We start from the raw sequence: 21,319 nt of genomic DNA, 5'->3' as shown, positions 1-21,319 counted from the left end.
AGAACACCAGTCATATTGGATTAGGGACGACCCTAATAGCCTCATTTTAACTTTGCCTCTTTAAAGACCTTATCTATGACTACAGTAACATTGTGAGGTACTAGGAGTTAGGACTTTAACATATGAACTGGGGGTAGGGGTAGAGGGGTAGGACACAATTCAGCCCATAACAAGAAAGGAACACTCCCCAACTCATGAGGCCATTATTACTATGATACCAAAACCAGACAAAGACCTCACAGGCAAAGGAATGTGCAGACCAATATCTTGTGCATGTGGATGCAAAAGCCCTCAACAAAATACTAGCAAACTGAATCCAGCAACATGTAAAAATAATTATCCACCATAACCAAGTGGGATTTATCCCAGGACTGCAAGATTGGTTTAACGTCTGAAAATCAATTAATGTAATACATTATATCAATAGAATAAAAAATAGAATTCACATGACCATTGCAATAGACACAGAAAAAGCATCTGACAAATTCCAGCATGGTTTCATGATAAAAACACTCAACAAACTAGAGATAGAAGGGGACTCCACAACTTTAGAAAGGGCATCTAAACTTAGGAATAAGTTTAACATAAAAAGTATAAAGTAGTGTGGTACTGGCACAAGGATAGATATATAGATCAATGAAACAGAAGTAAGAGCCCAGAAATAAACCCATATATGTATGGTCAACTGATTTTAGACAAGAGTACTGAGATTATCCAGTGGGGATAATAGTCTTTTCAACAAATGGTGCTGGGACAAATGGATTTCCACATGCCAAAGGATAAAGTTGGACCACTACTTCATACCATATATAAAAATCAATTTGAGATGAATCAAAGACCTAAATGTAAGAGCTAAAACTATAACATTCTTAGAAGAAAATATAGTAGTAAAACTTAATGACATTGGATTTGGCAAAGGATTCTTAGATATGACCCCCCAAAGCCTCAGCAACAAGGGAAAAAATAGATAAATTTGACTTCCTCAAAATCAAAACCTTTTGTGCTTCAAATGACACAATCAAGAAAATGAAAATACAACCTACAGAATGGGAGAAAATATTTGCAAACTCTGTATCAATAAGGGACTTATATCCAGAATATACAAAGAACTCTTACAACTCAATAATAAAGAGATAAATAAAAGAATTTTTAAATGGGCAAAGGATCTGAATAGATATTTCTCCAAGGAAAATATACAAATAGCCAATAAGCACATGAAAAGATGTTCAACATCATTAGTCATCAAGGAAATGCAAGTCAAACCCACAATGAGATACCATTTAATACTCACTAGGATGGCTAGAATCAAAAAGTCAGGTAATAACAAGTGTTGGTAAGGATGTGGAGAAATTGGAACCCTCATATACTGCTAGTGGGGATGTGAAATGGAGCAATCACTTTGGAAAACAGCCAGGCAGTTCCACAAATGATTAAACATAGAGTTACTATATGTACCAGCAATTCTACTTCTAGGTATAAACTCAAAAGAAATAGACATATGTCCATGCAAATACTTATACACAAATGCTTATAGTAGTATTATAGCCAAGAACAACCCAAATGTCCATCAACTAATGAATATTTAAACAAAACGTGTTATGTTCATACAATGGAATATTACTCAGTCATGAAAAATAATAAAGTACTGATACATGGCATAATATGGATGAACCTTGAAAAATCCTGCTAATTGTGTGTGTGTGTGTGTGTGTGTGTGTGTGTGTGTGTGTGTGTATAGTTTATATAAACTCTTACAATTAAAAAGAGAAATGCTTATTATGGAGGCTGTGGAAAAGATATATAAATAGACAATTCCCAGAAGAGGAAGTATAAATGGCTAAAATACATTTGAGATAACCACCCCTGCCTCCCCTCTATCCCCCCATAGATACCCCCACAGCTTGTTTGGGCTCTAATACTGCACACCAGACAGCCACTCTGCTTGGATGACTATTCTTCTCTGCCCCACATAGTGGGGCTTTAAGGCTGGATTATCAGGAAGGAAGAGGGGAAGGAAAGAAGGAACAGAATTTATTTTTTTAACCATGAATGAATGCTGAATTTAATAAAGTGCTTTTCCTGCATCTAGTTAGCCCTTCTCCAGAGGCAACCTTTCACTTCTTTTAGATTATTATTTTATTTGTGTTTCTAAATAACATGCTTACATTGTTACTTCTCGATTTTTTTAGGTTTGGGTATTTCCTATTGACTTCGTATTATACAAGATGAGACTATAGCTCTCTTTTTCCATAAACTCCACTCGATGTTCCCTCCAACCTTTCTAATATCACCATGTTCCTAAGATAGTTATATTCTGATTTTGATTAGATCAATTTTAGTACGCTATTATAATCATACAAATGATAGTCACAGCAAAGTCATGTGAGAACCTATGATTACTTTTCCTTCCCTGCATTACTTTTAGTTTTCCCTGGAGTTAATAATTGTCTTGTTTTGTTTGGTTTTCTAAGTAATTCAAACCTAGACTCTTTGTCACTTATCCAAAGTTTGCTTCAATTTATTGACACATAAGGTATATAATTAATGTCAGGTTCCTGGAGAAGTGACTTCCAAAGCTGTTGGACATGCTCCAGTCTGTGCTGGTTTTCCTCTACAAAGAGTACCCAGCTGTCATCCTGGGATCTCCCTTAACCATCAGCCTGGAAATTCCTTTTATCTCCTTTTTATGTGTATCTTCTGTATCATGGACTCCATGTCTTTCTCTTTCTTGGTTTGTTCCCTCATTATGCTTCAGCAGCATCCCACTGTAGTTTCCTGAAAATGGGTGAGAATTTACAGTCTGTAAATGTCTTTATTATCTTCATTCTGGGCATAGACATTCTAGATTGGGAATAAGTTTTTTTCAGAATGAGAAAAGCATTTCTCCCATTGTCTTCTATCAGTTTTGCTATTGAATCATCCAAAGACATTTTCATTCCTATTTTATATGTGAACTTTTCCCCCACTCCCCTCTCTGGAAGTGTGATCCTTAATTTGTGTGTCAATTTCACTGGGCTAAGGGAAGCCCAGATAGCTGGCAAAACATTATTTCTGGGTGTGTCTGTGAGAATGTTTCTGAAAGAGATAAGCATTTGAATTGGTAGATTCAGGAAAGAAGAGTGGTGGGCATCATCCAATCTTTTGAGGACCTGAATAGAAAAAAAAGGCAGAGGAAGCATGAATTCTATCTCTTCCTTAGCTGGGATGTCCATCTTCTCCTGCCCTCAAACATTGGTGTTCCCAGTTCTTGGACTTTCAGACTTGGACTGGGACTTACACCACCGGCTTTCCTGGGCCTCTAGCTTGCAGATCGTGGGACGAAGATTCCATAACCAATGAGCCAATCCCTCATAATAAACCTCTTTCTTTAAATTTCTTTATACCCTATTGGTTCTATTTCTCTGGAGAACCCTGACTAATATAAGAAGTGTGTAGCATCTTCTCACTGTTCTTAGTATTCTGAAATTTCACAGTATATGCTGTACATCCACAATTTGCATTCACTGTGCTGGGCACTCAGAGTCTTCAATCTGGAAATACATCCTTCAGTTCTAGAAGACTTTAAGCATTTAGCTGGTGATTTGTCCTACCCATTTTTCTCTGTTTCTTTTCCCGTTCCCTCTTCCTTCTCTGTTTCTTTTCTCTTTCTTTCTTTCTTTCTTTCGTTCTTTCTTTCTTTCTTTCTTTCTTTCTTTCTTTCTTTCTTTCTTTCCTTCTTTCCTTCTTTCCTTCTTTCTTTCTTTCTTTCTTTCTTTGTCCCTCCTTAACTTGCTCTGTATTTTTTGTTCTATTTTCTCCTTTTTTCTTTGTCTTTTACCTCTACTTTTTGGGACACTTCTATTTTCTAACCCTTCTATTGAGGTTTTCTTTTCTTTTTTTAATCCCAGAGTTAAGAATTATAATGAAGTTAGGGCTCCTTGAATTTTTAAAAACTGTGAAATGTAAAAGAATTCAAAAAAGTGTATGAAACATAAATACACACATTAATAAAGAATTATAAATCAAACATCCATGTAACCACCACCCAAGGCACAAAACAGAAACATCTCAGAGGTCCCCTGTGTGTCCCTCCCTGATCATAACCCACTTCCTCCCCCTAGAGGTAACCACTATCCCAACTTTGGAGATAATGATTTTCTTGACTTTATAAGTTTTACCACTTACATATGCATCTCTAAACAGTATAGCTTAGTTTTGGCTATTTTTGCACTCTATATGAATGAAAATAAACTGTATTCTTTTGTGCCTTCCTTTTTATGCTCAATATTATGTTCATTGAGATTTATTGTGTTGTATGTCTGTATAGTTAATTGATTTTCATTGCTGTATACTACAAAATTCTTAGAACATCTTTGAAATTTTGGGGTAGGCAGAGGTTTGTTAGACAAGACATAAAAAAGCACAAATCATAAAAGAAAACACTTACAAATTGGTATCCATCAAAAATCTGTTCTTCAAAAGACCCTCATTAAAGAGATAAAGATTGGACTTCCCTGGTGGTCCAGTGTTTACGACTCTGCGCTTCCACTGCAGAGGTTGTGGGTTCCATCCCTTGTTGGGAAACTAAGATCCCACATGCTGCTCAGTGCAGCCAAAAAATAAAAAGAAATAAAAATTTAAAAATAAAAAATAAAATTCCTGTCCATAAAAAAAAAGACTCTCATTAAGAAAATGAAAAGGCAAACCATAGACTAGGGGAATATATTTTCAATATATATCTCTCAAAGGACATAAAGCTTGAATATATGAAGAATTCTTACTCTGAAAAATAAAACAAATGACCCATTTTTAAAATGGGCAAAAGAGGGGACTTCTCTGGTGGTCCAGTGGGTAAGACTCCACGCTCCCAATGCAGGGGGCCCAGGTTCGATCCCTGGTTGGGGAACTAGACCCCACATGCATGCCGCAACTAAGAAGCCCACATGCCACAACTAAACATGCTGAACGAAGATCCTGCGTGCTGCAACTAAGACCTGGCGCAGCCAATAAATAAATAAATAAATATTTAAAAATAATAAAATAAAATAAATGGGCAAACGATCTGAACAGACACCTCACAAAATAGGATACACAATGGCCAATAAGTACATGAAAAGCTATTCAATATCATTAGTTATCAGGGAAATAAAAATTAAAAGCCTACAGGAATGGCTAAAATCAAAACAGCTGACAATACAAAGAATCAGTGAGAATGTGAAATAACAACTCTAATACATTGCTGGCAGAAATGTAACATAATACAACTTGGAAACCAGTTTGGCTATTTGCTATAAAGTACACTTAGCATATAACCAAGCAAAAGCACTTTTAAGTCCTTACTCAAGAGAAATAAAAGCATATATCTATACAAAGACTTGCATATGAATGTTTATAGCAGCTTTGCTAATAATAACCCCAAACTGGGAATAACTTAAATATTCATCAACAGGCAAATGGATAAGGACTTCCCTGGTGGCGCAGTGATTAAGACTCCTCACTCCCGATGCAGGGGGCCTGGCTTCAATCCCTGGTCAGGGTACCAGATCCCACATGCATGCTGCAACTAAGAGTTTGCATGCCACAACTAAGGAGCCTGCCTGTACAACTAAGACTGTGCGCAACCAAATAAATAAATAAATATTTTTAAAAAACAACAGGCAAATGGATAAACCATGTTAAATATATTCATATAACGGAATAGTAGTCAGCAGTAAAAAGGAAGAAACAACTGATGCATGCAACAACATGGATAATTATGCCCAACATACATGCTAAAGTATTTAAGGGAATTGTGCTGATGTCTTTAAAATACATCAAAAATAAGATGGATTGACAGACAAATGGAAAAATGGATGTGTTAAAGCAAGTGTTGTAGAATGTAATGGTATAATCTAGTGGTAGATATATGTAACTGTAGACATATGTCACTGTAAAATTCTCGCAGCTTTGCTTTGTGATTGACCAATTTATAACAAAAAGCTTGTGAAGAAAACACTGTGTGAGTGAAAGAATCCAGGTACACAAAAAGTACACACTGTATGGTTTATTTGTAAAAAAAATTTTAGAACAAACAAAACAAATCTATAGTGACAGAAAGTTCATCAGTGGTTGCCTGGGAGAAGTGTTGATTGTACAAAGTCATGAGGAAATTTTGGAGTAATGGAAATATTCTGTAGATTGATTGTATGATAGTTACATGGAAAATATATATTTGTCAAAAAACTGTACACTTAAAATGTATTTATTTATATAAATTACACATTGATAAATTTGATTTTTTTTTTTTTTTTTTTTTTTTTTTTTGCCACATGGTGCAGCTTGCGGGAATCTTAGTTCCCCAAGCAGGGATCAAACCTGGGCCCTCAGCAGGGAAAGCACAGAGTCCTAACCACTGGACCACCAGGGAATCCTGATAAAGTTCATTTTAAAACAAAAGACAAGGACTTCCCTGGTGGTCCAGTGGTAAAGAATCCGCCTTAGAATGCCGGGGATGTGGGTTTGATCCCTGGTCAGGGAACTAAGATCCCACATGCCGTGGGGCAACTAAGCCCACCCGCCTCAACTAGAGAGCCTGCATGCGCAGACTACAGAGCCCATGCACCCTGGAGCCTGCACGTCACAACTAGAGAAGAGAAAACCCATAAGCCACAACTAGAGAGAAGCCCATGCACCACAACTAAGACCCGACAGAGCCAAAAATAAATAAATAATAAATAAATCTTTAAAAAAAGACAAATGTTGTTAAATAAATAAATAAATAAAACAGACAAAAATGAATTGGAAGCACTGAGCTCCTAAGTGGGTCTAATCCATTCTGAGCATCTCAGTGGATGATATGGCTATGTCCTTGGGGAACCCCCATTGTCAGTATTTTCAAAGTTTTCCTTTTCAGTTGGTCAGATTTAGCAGAGGTGACTCTTCTAATCTCCTGCCTGCAGAGGTAAGGCCTGGTTGCGAGAGCTTCTAGAGTGGAGTGAGAGAAGATTGATGAGGTAATCCAATAGGCATACTTCATCTTAGTTGGATACTCTTGACATGTCCCTCTTATTGAAACCCTTACTTCCTTTGCTTCTAGGATCCAACTCTCTCCAGATTTATCTCCCACTTCTCTGATCTTTCCTTCTCAGTCTCTTTACAGACTTCCTTTCATTTTTTTGCCCCTTAAATATTGGTTCTGTCTTTGACTCTCTTCTTTTTGTCAACCAGGATTTAATTATCTTTTGTTTTAATGATCATGCATCCCTCTACTGTTTTTCTAGTTTCCATGTACATCTGATTTCCTCCATGGTCTGTTGGAGTTTCTATCTGTCATCTGCCTTTGTGAAGCACTAAAGAAATGTGTTGAGTACAGAATGTGACAGAGAGAGACAATCAAGGTCAGAGGAGAGAAAAATCATCAGAGCCCAAAGGCCACCAGCTGGTTCAGCAATGTCCCAGGCTTGGAGGAAGATGCTAACACAGATGGAGGCCAAGCCTCGGTACAGATGTATCATTTCTGTGTCATCCTGCTGCTGTTCCTTACTTGTGATGAGCTATTTCCATGCTGTTGCTCCACAGCAAGGAGCCCTTTCCCAACACAAAATAAATGCTCGGGCACCCTGGTTTTCCCTTCCTGATGACTGAACATTTTATAATAAAATGTTAAAACATTGGGCTAAGTGCAAGAAGTCAGACACCAAAGAATACATACTGTTTCAATACCTAAACTGAAGTGTAGCTCAGGGCACAGACTCCAGGGGAGAATCTGTCACACACATATGCCCTCCTGGGGCCTGCAAGGAGACATTGACAAGGAGAGCCATCGTTTGAAAGTAGGCATGCAGGAGCTTCCCTGGTAGTGCAATGGTTAAGAATCCGCCTGCCAATGCAGGCGACAAGGGTTCGAGCCCTGGCCCGGGAGGATCCCACGTGCCACGGAGCAACTAAGCCCGGGCGCCACAGCTACTGAGCCTGCGCTCTAGAGCCCGTGAGCCACAACTACTGAAGCTCGTACACCTAGAGCCCGCGCTCCGCAACAACAGAAGCCACCGCAATGAGAAGCCTGCGCACCGCAACGAAGAGTAGCACCTGCTCGCCGCAACTAGAGGAAGCCCGCGCACAGCAACGAAGATCCAACTCAGCCAAAAATAAAAACAAATAAATAAATTTATTTTTAAAAAAAAGAAAGTAGGCATGCAGTAAGTGGTAGCTATTATTTTATCCTAGACCTATTAACATGCTTTTTATGTACATCAACTCATATAATTCCCTGGTAGGGACCATTGTGTCCACTTTACTAATGGGGAAACTTAGGCTTAGAGAGGCTAATTAATTAGGTAACCAGAGTTTAAAGTCATACAGGTAATAATTGGCAGAGCTAGGGTTCACAAGCAGGGAGTGTAACTCTCGAGCCCAGGCTGTAGGAGAGGTCTATTGCCTGCTCTTAACCAAAGAGATGGCCATGTTGGGAATGCAGGTACCACCTACTCCCACCTCATACAGAGATACTGCTACCACTGATCTTTTTATTGTCTCCATTGTCTTCTCTATGATGCCACACAGTTAGAATCATATAGTATGTAGCCTTTTCAGATTGGCTTCTTTCACTTAGTAATTTACATCTAAGGTTCTTCCATGTCTTTTCATGACTTAATAGATCATTTCTTTTTAGCACTGAATAATATTCCATTATCTGGTTGTACCACAGTTTATCCATTCACCTACTGAAGGACATCTTGGCTGCTTCCAAGTTTTGGCAATTATGAAAGCTGCTATAAGCATCTATATGCAGGTTTTTGCATGGACATAGTTTTCAACTTCTTTGGGTAACTACCAAGGAGCACAATTGCCGGATGGTATGGCAAGAGTATGTTGAATTTTTTAAGAAACCCCTAAACTGTCTTTCAAAGTATCAGTACCATTTTGCATTTTCACCAGCAATGTATGAGAATTCCTGTTGCTCCACATCCTTACCAGCATTTGGTGTTGTCAATGTCCCAGATTTTGGCCATTCTAATAGGTGTGTAGTGGTATCGTATTATTGTTTCAATTTGCATTTTCCCCAACATATGATGTGGAGCAGGTTTTCTTTTTTTCCTTTTTTAAAAAGTCTTTTCCATTATGGTTTATCACAGGATATTGAATATAGTTCCCTGTGCTATATAGTAGGACCTTGTTGTTTATCTATTTTATTTTTTTATAAATTTATCTATTTATTTATTTTATTTTTGGCTGCGTTGGGTCTTCGTTGCTGCACATGGGCTTTCTCTAGTGCAGCGAGCAGGGGATATTCTTCGTTGAGGTGTGTGGGCTTCTCATTGCGGTGGCTTCTCTTGTTGCAGAGCACTGGCTCTAGGCACTCGGGCTTCCGTATTTGTGACACGTGGGCTCAGTAGTTGTGGCTCATGGGCTCTGGAGCACAGGCTCAGTAGCTGTGGTGCCCGGACTTAGTTGTTCCTTGGCATGTGGGATCCTCCTGGACCAGGGATGGAACCCATGTCCCCTGCATTGGCAGGCGGATTCTTAACCACTACGCCACCAAGGAAGTCCCTGCTTATCTATTTTATATATAGTAGTTTGTATCTGCTAATCCCAAACTCCTAATTTATCCTCCCCCACCCCTTTCCCCGTTTGGTAAACATAAGTTTGTTTTCTGTGTCGGTGAATCTGTTTTTGTTTTGTACATAAGTTCATTTGTATCACATTTTAGATTCCACATATTAATGATATCATATGATATTTGTCATTCTCTTTCTGACTTACTTCACTTAGTATGATAATCTCTAGGTCCATCCATGTTGCTGCAAATAGCATTATCTCATTCTTTTTTATTATTCCATTGTATATATTGGAGCATCTTTTCATATGCTTATTTGCCATCTGTATGTCTTCTTTGGTGAGATGTCTGCTAAGATCTTTGGCCCTTTTTATGGGAATTCTCTGGCGGTCCAGCGGTTAGGACTTGGTGCTTTCGTGTTTTCACTGCTGTGGCCCGAGCTCAATCCCTGGCTGGGGAATTAATATCTTGCAAACCGCATGGCCAAAATAAATTAAGTATTTTTTTTAAAAAGATCTTTGGCCCTTTTTAAAATCAGATTGTTTCCTTGTTGTTAGGTTTTAAGATTTCTTTTTATATTTTGAATAATAGTTCTTTATCATATGCGTCTTTTGCAAATATTTTCTCCCAGTCTGTGACTTCTCTTCTTATTCTCTTAATATTGTCTTTTTTTTTTTTTTTTTTTTTTTTTTATTATTTATGGGTGTGTTGGGTCTTCGTTTCTGTGCGAGGGCTGTCTCTAGTTGCGGCAAGCGGGGGCCACTCCTCATCGCGGTGCGCGGGCCTCTCACCATCGCGGCCTCTCTTGTTGCCGAGCACAGGCTCCAGACGCACAGGCTCAGTAATTGTGGCTCACGGGCCTAGTTGCTCCGCGGCATATGGGATCCTTCCAGACTGGGGCTCGAACCCGTGTCCCCTGCATTGGCAGGCAGATTCCCAACCACTGCGCCACCAGGGAAGCCCAATATTGTCTTTTATAGAGCAGAAGTCTTTAAATGTTAATGAAGTCCAGCTTATCAATTATTTCTTTCATAGATGTGCCTTTAGTGTTGTATGTAAAAAGTGACTGCCAAATCCAAGGTCACTTAGGTTTTGTCTGATGTTATCTTCCAGGAGTTTTATGGTTTTACATTTTATATTTAAGTCTGTGATCCTTTGAGTTAATTTTTGTGAAAGGTGTAAGGTCTGTGTCTGTATTAATTTTTGGCATGTGTATGTCCAATTCTTCCAGCAGCACCTGCTAAAGAGACTATTTTTTGCTCCATTGTATTATCTTTGTCCCTTTGTCAAAGATTAGTTGACTATGTTTATGGGGGTCTATTTCTGGGATCTCTATTCCATCCCATTGATCTATTTGTCTACTCTTTTGCCAATACCACACTGTCTTCATTACTGGAGCTTTACAGTAAGTCTTGAAGTCAGGTAGCATCAGTCCCCCAGCTTTGTTCTTCTGCAATATTATGTTGAGTATTCTGGGTCTTTTGCCTCTCCACATGAAATTTAGAATCAGTTTGCTGATATTCATAAAATAATTTTCTGGTATTTTGATTGGGAATCCACTGAATCTATAGATCAAGTTGGGATTGGTTTAGTTCTGGAGAGGACCTATACCTATTGGGGAGTAGGAGTTATAGGAGTAGGAGATAAAAGGATAATAAGTTAATTAAAATCAGCTACAGGCAAAGGGAGATTTTAGCATAGACTGTGTTAGATAATACCGTGTATTTATTTTAAATTTCTTGGGTGTAATAGTGGTAATTTTATTATGTAGGAGAATGTCCTTGTTCACAGGAGATAAATACTGAAATATTTAGAGGTAAAGTATCACAGTGCCTGCAAGTTACTTTCAAATGGTTTAGCAAAGTTTGTGTGTGTGTGTGTCTCAAGAAAAATGAAACAAAGTGGCTAAATGTTATCAATTGGTGACTCTAGGTGAAAGATATATGTGTATTCTTTAAACCTTTCTGATTTACATATTTGAAATGCTTGAAAATAAAAAATTGGAAAAATATCTATTTGTGATTCTGATATCCTACCAATTGTATTCAAAATGCAATACAAGATTTTTCACACACATCATTTTGTTTTAAAATGTTGTATTGACTTTGGGGAGGATACAAGTATAAACATTTCCTATACAAATGTTAGTCAAAAACACTGTATAAAGGAAAATATATTCTTTGAAGTTTGGGTATTAAAAGCAAGATGTATTCTACTAGGAAGACATGAACTAGGGAGGTGCTTTGCAGGGTGTGACTATATATATGTTTCTTTCCTTGTTTATCTTTCTTGACTAACCTTTAAGATCCATGAGCTAGGGATCATTACATTTTTGTTTCTCATTGAACATCCAGCATTTAACACACTGCTTGGTGCACAGTAGGTCCCTGTATTAGTCGGATAACACTCACTGCTTCAACAAAGTAACCCCAAAATAGCAGTAGCTTAACACAATGGAAGTTTGTTTCATCATCACCTAGCTGATCAATACAGGTGTTTCCGGCAGGCAGCTTCCCTCCATGCAGTGATTTCAGGGACTGAGACTCCTTTCATGTTTTGGCCTCACCATTCCAAGGGTACTTGTTATCCTCAGCATTCAGTCAGCAGAAGGGGAAAGAGTGTGAAGAAACATATCTGCTTCTTAAAATCCTTGCCCTAAAAATGACACACCTCATTTCCACTCACATTTCATTGGTGAAAACTAGACATATGGCCACTGAGAAAGCAAGGTGTGTGTGTGGTGGGGGAGGGTGTCTGGAAAACCATAGTCCCTGGCCTGGCAGCCACTTCCCAAAGACAATTCTGTAATATAGAAAGGGGGCAGACTGTAGTGGACAGCTAGCCATCTCTATCAGTGTTTAAATATTTGCTGAATGAATGGATAAAGTTTCTAGGTCTGCTGTACTCTTTGCAAATGTAATACCATGTAAATCTCAGGATGTGGAGGAGCTCAGATGCAGTCCATGCAACCACTGGTGGTTTTGTTGACTTTATAAGTTCTCTGGCAAAATGTAGTAACAAGGCCTGGAGTACCCTCCTGCCTGAGACAACTAAAAAACCAGATGGACAAAATGTAAAAAACAATAATTTTCAGACATTGGGCATCAAGCAGTGCAGGACAGTGATCCTCCAGAGAGGTGAGCCCTATGATTACCCTAGCATGCTGCCTAGAAAGAGTTTCCAGGTCATGACACAGGGAGAGAGAACTCAAGCAGAGCCTGGTAGTCTCTTTAAATTGACGAGACAGAGTCCAGGGAGCCACAGTGGCTAGAGTTCACAGGGCGAAGTCTCAGAGGTGAGAGACCTGCACAGAGAGACTGCTCTAGGGAATTTCAGATAGTCTCCCTCAAGTTTTCAGCTGAATACTAATCAGTGCATACAAGGAAGGAAACCATCCAAGTCTGGGGAAGAACTACCTGAAAGGAGCAAAGGAAACAATTCTCGAAGCTCATACAAGGACAAGAATAGTTCAAGTTCATACCAGACAGAATGGAAAATCTTATAATTCATGGTTCTGAGTAGTGGAGGAAAATTAGCCCTAGACTAAAGGCAACTCTAGCCCCACATAACAAAGCTGAAGAGCAAGCCTCAACAAGATTTAACTGTTTATAAATAATTTAACTGTATTTCTAGAACAAAGCTCAAAAATATTTATAGGAATACAAAAATACCCAGCCCCAACAAGGTAAAGTTCACAATGTCTGGCACTTAATCAGAGAATTACAAAAATGCAAGGAACCAGGAAAATACAATCTATAATGAAGACAACAATCAATTACTAGAATTAGACTCAGAAATGCCACAGATCATAGAAGTAGTAGACAGGGATATTAAAACAGATACTATTCCATATGTTCAAGAAGACAGAGGAAAAATTGAGCATGTTAAGTCAATATATGAAAGATTAAAAGACCCACATTAAAGTCCTAGATGCAAACTACAATGTCTGAGGTGAAAAATATATTGCATGAAGTTAGCAGCAGATGAAATACTCAAGAAGAAAAGATTAGTGACTCTGAAGGCATAACAACAGAAACTATCCAAAACGAAACACACAGATTAAAAAAAAACAACAGTGTCAGGGAAGCTGTAATATAACTTTAAGCAACCTAACATACATGTAACTGGAGTCTCTGAAAAAAGGGTGTGGGAGACAGAAAAAAATACTTGAAGAAAAAATGACTGAAAACTTCAAATTAGATAAAAACTATAACCCATAGATCAAAGAAACTCAATGAAACCCAAGTACAAGAAAGATGGATAAAATGATACCAAATAACATGATAAATTGCTTTAAACCAGTGACATGAAATGACTGAGCGATCAATCTGTCCCATAACTTTCCTTTGGACTGGAACTAACCGAACTACAGACACAGTATTGCTGGAACTTCGCCAGAATATGAAGTTTAGTGTCTGCTCCATCCCAGGCTCTTTAAATGAATCAGATCAGCCCTAAAATGTGAGATCCAGCCTCAGGCAATACCAGCTGTCACCAGCTTTCATTCAGATGGCCTGTCATTTATTGTCCAGAATTGTCCCATTTATTTTCTTTGCCTGCCTGGCTTGACAATCCCCTTGAATTTTAATTTATGCACACATTCTTTGTAATTGCACAATCCATTTGGACAGGATTTTCTGCCTCTGGCTTTCAGCACTCTCTTCAGACCTGACTTGGTAAATGCCCTGTACCCCAGTCCTCAGGAGCTATACCAGATAGGCCACACACCATTCCTACCAGTTTTCCTGTGAAAAATTTCCAGGAAATTTTAAGGGAATAGGTCTTAAAAGTTCTCATCGCAAGGAAAAAAAAGTGTAACTATGTGAGATGATGGATGTTAACTAAACTTATTCTGGTAATCATTTTGTAATATATACATATACCAAATCATTACGTTGTACACCTAAAACAAATACAATGTTACATGTCAATTATATCTCAATAAAACGATTTACAGAATTAATTTAAACTTTCTAACCGTGTGACCAAACTCTAAGCAGGCAATGTTGGGATCCACCCGGTTGCTGTGAAAGTTTCATCAAGCTGAAAGTTGAGAATTTCAGTAGAATTTGCCATATAAATTTGGAACCTGAATTGAAATATATCCTCACATCAAATATGCCTTATGAGAAATAACTGTATTCTTGCTGCCTCAGTCACAATTGAGCAATAACTGCTAATGCTATTGGCACAAATGCTAACTCTACAGCAGGGCACTTTTGTATAAATAAAGTTGAAGAAAGTATTTTTGGACATCTTTTATACTACTGAAAAAATTAATTTTTGGAATTGTTGACTTCTATAGTTGTCATTAAAAAATTAGCCTTCTACACACATGGATTTCTAATCATGTTGCTCTTCATTAAAAACACTTGGACAAGAAATCACACCTCAGCAAACATCAGAGGACTCACACAGAGAAGAAATCATGTATGGAAGAGACTGGCTATATGTACACCCAAACTCACTTTCTTTTTCTTTGGGGCACACAGTTAACCTGCATTTTTCAGCCTTCCTTTACTGTGGGTGGGACCATATAACTGACCTGTGGCCAGGAGAATTTGAACACAAGCAATAAACATTAATTCCAGGCCAGGCCACAAGAAAAAAAAAAAAAAAAACCTTCCATGCATTCCTGCTGACTTTTTATGCCCTGTGGTTCTGAAGTGCAAATCTGTTCCCCACACCCCCACCCCAGTTTGCCTTGGGAGCCATTGGGTGGAGATGGCAACCATGACTTAAGACAGAAAAAATTGATTATGATTATGGAGAGCAGAAATTTTCCCAACTCTACCAAAAAAAAAGTCCATTTGTGCTTTACCTGAGTGAGAAATAAATATTCACTGTTGGGAAACAAACAAACAAACAAAAAACACTTGGGCACCCTTCTGCTGAATAAACAATGCTTACATGTCTATGTAGTCATATGTGGCTTATGTGCTCAACCCTAAAATAAACCAGAATGGGTGGTGCAGCTCTAGTGGTACCAAAGGAGGCTAAAACCAAAGAAGTTCTAGAACACAACTTTATTTTTATTTTGGTGAACATCTGGACCATCTGGACCTACAATGGGATGACAGGGGAGTAGTGAGATGATAAAGATGAAAATACCTAGTCTTAGTCTCAAGGAGTTAACAATCTAGAGGCAAGATAAGAGTCATACAAAGTAGAATGAGATAAATTGTAAATTGAGTATAAGCATTGTGCTGAGGGCTTGAAGAAATGGGACTTATTACATTTATGGCAGGAATTAGGTTCCAGTAAGTAAGACAGGGAGTGAAAAGGAATGTGGGACATCAGAGAAAACAGCCTGGGGCTTCAAACAGTTGCTAGATGTTGAGCTTTGGAATGATTGTGGCACTGCAGCTAAATCTATGTGACTCATGGCTTAGCAAACAGATGTCTCACTGTCTCCTGTGGCCTATGGTGACCATAGGACCTTGAGCACAGACAAGAGTGCTTCCTATTAATCTACATGACCAGGTCAGCCCCACTCTATGATTGACATACTCAGGCCACCTCTCACGTAGCCCAGACTGCCACGCAAACCCACTACATATCTGCAAATGTAGGCCACTTCATTATTTTAGCTTTTGTAACTCTTCGGAATTATACATTTTATTATGGTCTTTATTACCTTTAGCAAGAATAATCAATTGACTTTGAAGGATAATGGAAAGGGGAAAGAAATGATGTAATATATGCAACAAGTATGGTAAATGCTTAAGTAGATTTTAAAAATAGAGAGGAGATCAATGTATAAATTGGGTGAAATTCTCTAGTTTGATCAAGATGAAGATTTCTGACATATTATGAAACTTTCAAAATCTGATGGTTAAAAGCTTTTGATAAAATTCAACACCCATTTATGATAAAAACTCTCCATAAATTAGGCATAGAGGCAACCTACCTCAACATAATAAAGGCCATATATGACAAACCCACAGCAAACATCATTCTCAATGGTGAAAAACTGAAAGCATTTCCTCTAAGATCAGGAACAAGACAAGGATGTCCACTCTCACCACTATTATTCAACGTAGTTTTGGAAGTCGTAGCCACAGCAATCAGAGAAGAAAAAGAAATAAAAGGAATACAAATTGGAAAAGAAGAAGTAAAACTGTCACTGTTGGGACTTCCCTGGTGGCACAGTGGTTAAGAATCTGCCTGCCAATGCAGGAGCCATGGGTTCAATCCCTGGTCTGGGAAGATCCCACATGCCGCGGAGCAACTAAACCCGTGCTCCACAACTACTGAGCCTGAGCTCTAGAGCCTGCGAGCCACAACTACTGAGCCTGTGTGCCACAACTACTGAAGCCCAAGTGCCTAGAGCCTATGCTCCGCAACAAGAGAAGCCACGACAATGAGAAGCCTGTGCACCACAACGAAGAGTAGCCCCCGCTCGCTGCAACTAGAACAAGCCCGCATGCAGCAATGAAGACCCAACACAGCCAAAAAAACCCAAAAAACAAAAACTTACTTTCCTAAACTTTAAAAAAAACCCCAAATCGTCACTGTTTGCAGATGACATGATACTATACATAGAAAATCCTAAAAATGCCACCAGAAAACTACTAGAGCTAATCAATGAATTTGGTAAAATTGCAGGATACAAAATTAATGTGCAGAAATCTTTTGCATTCCTATACACTAACAACAAAAGATCAGAAAGAGAAATTAAGGAAACAATCCCATTTACCATCACAACAAAAAAATAAAATACCTAGGAATAAACCTACCTAAGGAGGCAAAAGACCTGTACTCAGAAAACTATAAAGCACTGATGAAAGAAATCAAAGATGACACAAACAGATGGAGAGATATACCATGTTCTTGGACTGGAAGAATCAATATTGTGAAAATGACTTTACTACCCAAAGCAATCTACAGATTCAATGCAATCCCTATCAAATTACCAATGGCATTTTTCACAAAATTACAACACAAGATTTTACAATTTATATGGAAACACAAAAGACCCCGAATACCTAAAGCAATCTTGAGAAAGAAAAACAGAGCTGGAGTAATCAGGCTCCCTGACTTCAGACTATACTACAAAGCTACAGTAATCAAGACAATATGGTAGTGGCACAAAAACAGAAATATAGATCAATGGAACAGGATAGAAAGCCCAGAGATAAACCCATGCACCTATGGTCACCTAATCTATGACAAAGGAGGCAAGGATATACAATGGAGAAAAGACAGTCTCTTCAATAAGTGGTGCTGGGAAAATTGGACAGCTACATATAAAAGAATGAAATTAGAACACTCCCTAACACCATACACAAAAATAAACTCAAAATGGATTAAAGACCTAAATGTAAGTCCAGACACTATAAAACTCTCAGAGGAAAACATAGGAAGAACACACTTTGACATAAATCACAGCAATATCTTTTTTGACCAATCTCCTAGAGTAATGAAAATAAAAACAAAAATAAACAAATAGGACCTAATTAAACTTAAAAGCTTTTGCACAGCAAAGAAAACTGTAAATAAGACAAAAAGACAACACTCAGAATGGGAGAAAATATTTGCAAACGAAGAAACTGACAAAGGATTAATCTCCAAAATACACAAACAGCTCATGCAGCTCAATATCAAAAAAAAAAATAACCCAATCAAAAAATGGGCAGAAGACCTAAATAGACATTTCTCCAAAGAAGACATACAGATGGCCAAGAGGTACATGAAAAGATGCTCAACATCACTAATTATTAGAGAAATGCAAATCAAAACTACAATGAGGTATCACCACACACCGGTCGGAATGGCCATCTTCAAAAAAATCTACAAACAACAAATGCTGGAGAGGGTGTGGAGAAAAGGGAACCCTCTTGCACTGTTGGTGGGAATGTAAATTGATACAGCCACTATGGAGAACAGTATGGAGGTTCCTTAAAAACTAAAAATAGAACTACCATATGACCCAGCAATCCCACTACTGGGCATATACCCTGAGAAAACCATAATTCAAAAAGAGTCATGTACCACAATGCTCATTGCAGTTCTATTTACAATAGCTAGAACATGGAAGCAACTTAAGTGTCCATCGACAGATGAATGGATAAAGAAGATGTTGCACATATATACGATGGAATATTACTCAGCCATAAAAAGGAATGAAATCGGGTCATTTGTAGAGATGTGGATGGACCTAGAGTCTGTCATACAGAGTGAAGTAAGTCAGAAAGAGAAAAACAAATATATATTGATGCATATATGTGGAATCTAGAAAAATGGTACAGATGAACCTATTTGCAGGGCAGGAATAGAGACGCAGACATAGAGAACGGATGTGTGGACACAGAGTGGGGAGGGGGGAAGGGGAATTGGGATGAATTGGGAGATTGGGATTGACATATATACACTACCATGTGTAAAACAGATAGCTAGTGGGAACCTGCTGTATAGCCCAGGGAGCTCAGCTCCATGCTCTGTGGTGACCTAGGCGGGTGGCAGGGAGGTCCAAGAAGGAGGAGATATATGCATACATATAGCTGATTCACTTTGTTGTACAGGAGAAACTAACACAACATTATAAAGCAACCATACCCCAATTAAAAAAAAAAATCTGATGGTTATGTTTTTATTTCCTCAGTTATTTATTTCTTTCCTTTTTAAAGGATTGATTTTAGGTGGTTAGGCAAAAGAGGAATTTATAGTCCTCATAAGAACTGATTTTAAAAAATTTTAAGTAAGTAAAATTACTTGAAGCATGTTCAATTCTGTTCAGCAAATATTTATTGAGAGTTTCCTTTTCACAAAGCACTGTGAAAGAAAAGTAGTCTAATTGTGTATAAATAGCGTAAATGAGAATTATACTCATTATAAGAATTGTGATAAAGTCTTTGTTAAAAAACAGAAGTAATGAATAGACGTTTTTTCAAAGAAGTCATACAGATGGCCCACAGGTTCATGAAAAGATACTCAACATCACTAATCATCAGGGGAATGAAAATCAGACAATGAGATATCACCTCACACTTGTTAGAATGGCTATTATCAAAAACAAACAAACAAACAAACAAAAAAACCAAGAAATAACAAGTGTTGTCAAGGATGGAGAGAAAAGGGAACCCTCGTACACAGATGGTGGGAATGTAAATCGGTGCAGCCACTATGGAGAACAGTGTGGAGGTTTCTCAAAAATTTTTAAATAGAAATACTGTATCATCTAGCAAGTCTACTTCTGGGTATTTATCCAAAGAAAACAAAAACACTAACTTGAAAAGATATCTGCACCCCCATGTTCATTGCAGCATTATTTGCAGGAGCCAAGATATAGAAACAATATGTGTCCATTGACAGATGAATAAATAAAGACAATGTGGTATGTATATGTACAATGGAACATTATTCAGTCATAAAAAAGAACAAAATCTTGCCATTTGTGACAATAGAAATGGATCTTGAGGGTTTTATGCTAAGTGAAATAAGTCAGACAGAGGAAGACAAATACCATGTGATCTCACTTATATGTGCAATTCAAAAAGGAAAAAAAAAGAAAAACAAACCAGCCAAGCTCATAGGTACAGAGAAGAGATTGGTGGTTGCCAGAGGCAAAGGGTGGGAGGATGGGGGGAAATGGGTGAAGGGAGTCAAAAATACAAACTTCCAGTTATCAAATAAATAAGTCATGGGGATGTGGTGTACAGCATGGTGACTATAGTTAGCAATACTGTATTGTATATCTGAAAGCTGCTAAGAGAGTAAATCTTTTTTTTAATATTTAATTAATTAATTAATCAATTAATTAATTAAGTTGCACTGGGTCTTAGTTGAGGCAGGCAGGCTCCTTAATTGCAGCTCGCCAGCCCCTTAATTGTGGCATGCGAATTTTTAGTTGCAGCATGCATGTAGAATCTAGTTCCCTGACCAGGGATCAAACCCAGGCTCCTGCATAGGGAACACAGAGTCTTAACCACTGCGCCACCAGGGAAGTCCGCAAGAGAGTAAATCTTAAACGTTCTCATCATAAGAAAAAAAATTCTGTGTCTATGTATGATGATGGATATGAACTAGACATTGTGGTGATCACTTCACAATATATACAAATATCAAATCATTGTGTTGTACATCTGAAACTAATGTAATGTTGTATGTTAACTATGCCTCCATTCTAAAAACCAGAATTAAGTCCAGATTAAACATTTGTTGAACATTTATCATGTGTAAGGCACTGTGTAGCAGATAAAAGAATAAATAAGGTAAGATTTTCAAGAATTTAAAATCTGCTAGAGAATAAAGCAAGTATAAAAGTAACTGAGTTACAAGGTAAGGCAAGATATATTTTACTAGGAGGGTACAAAGTTCTGAGCAATTTATAGGAGGGAAAGATCATTATCAAGAATCAAGACTCACTGACAAACTGCAATATCAGCTTTATAGTATTAGGAAAAAAAAAAGTTTGGTTGACAAAATATACTGCATGTGGACAAAATGTCTCTCATGCCTGCCAGGTAGAGAATAGACCCACTATTAGTAATGATAATCCTGCACCCGTATGTAAGTACCAAGAGGAGAGAAATTCGTCTGTTTTGTTCATTGATGTATACTTTGTGCCATAAAGATCCCTGGTACCTAGGAGGTGCTCACTAAATATTTAAGTGAATGAATAAAATTCGAAGAAAAGGAGCTGAGATGTCTCTTTTCTAGTTGTAACTCCCTGAAGCTTCTTGACTTGAACTTTGGAGGAAGGTTGGGCAAGCATGCCTTATTTGCATGCAGGGGTTATGTTCCTTGTAATCTTGAGAAAACAAAACAAAAAATGACCAATGTATTGAATGAGAAATATTTATT

The sequence above is a fragment of the Balaenoptera acutorostrata genome, chromosome 8, assembly GCF_949987535.1.
Source record: "Balaenoptera acutorostrata chromosome 8, mBalAcu1.1, whole genome shotgun sequence".
NCBI lineage: Eukaryota > Metazoa > Chordata > Mammalia > Artiodactyla > Balaenopteridae > Balaenoptera > Balaenoptera acutorostrata.
The sequence above is the reverse complement of the archived record's forward strand: the minus strand, read 5'-3'. Positions refer to the sequence as shown.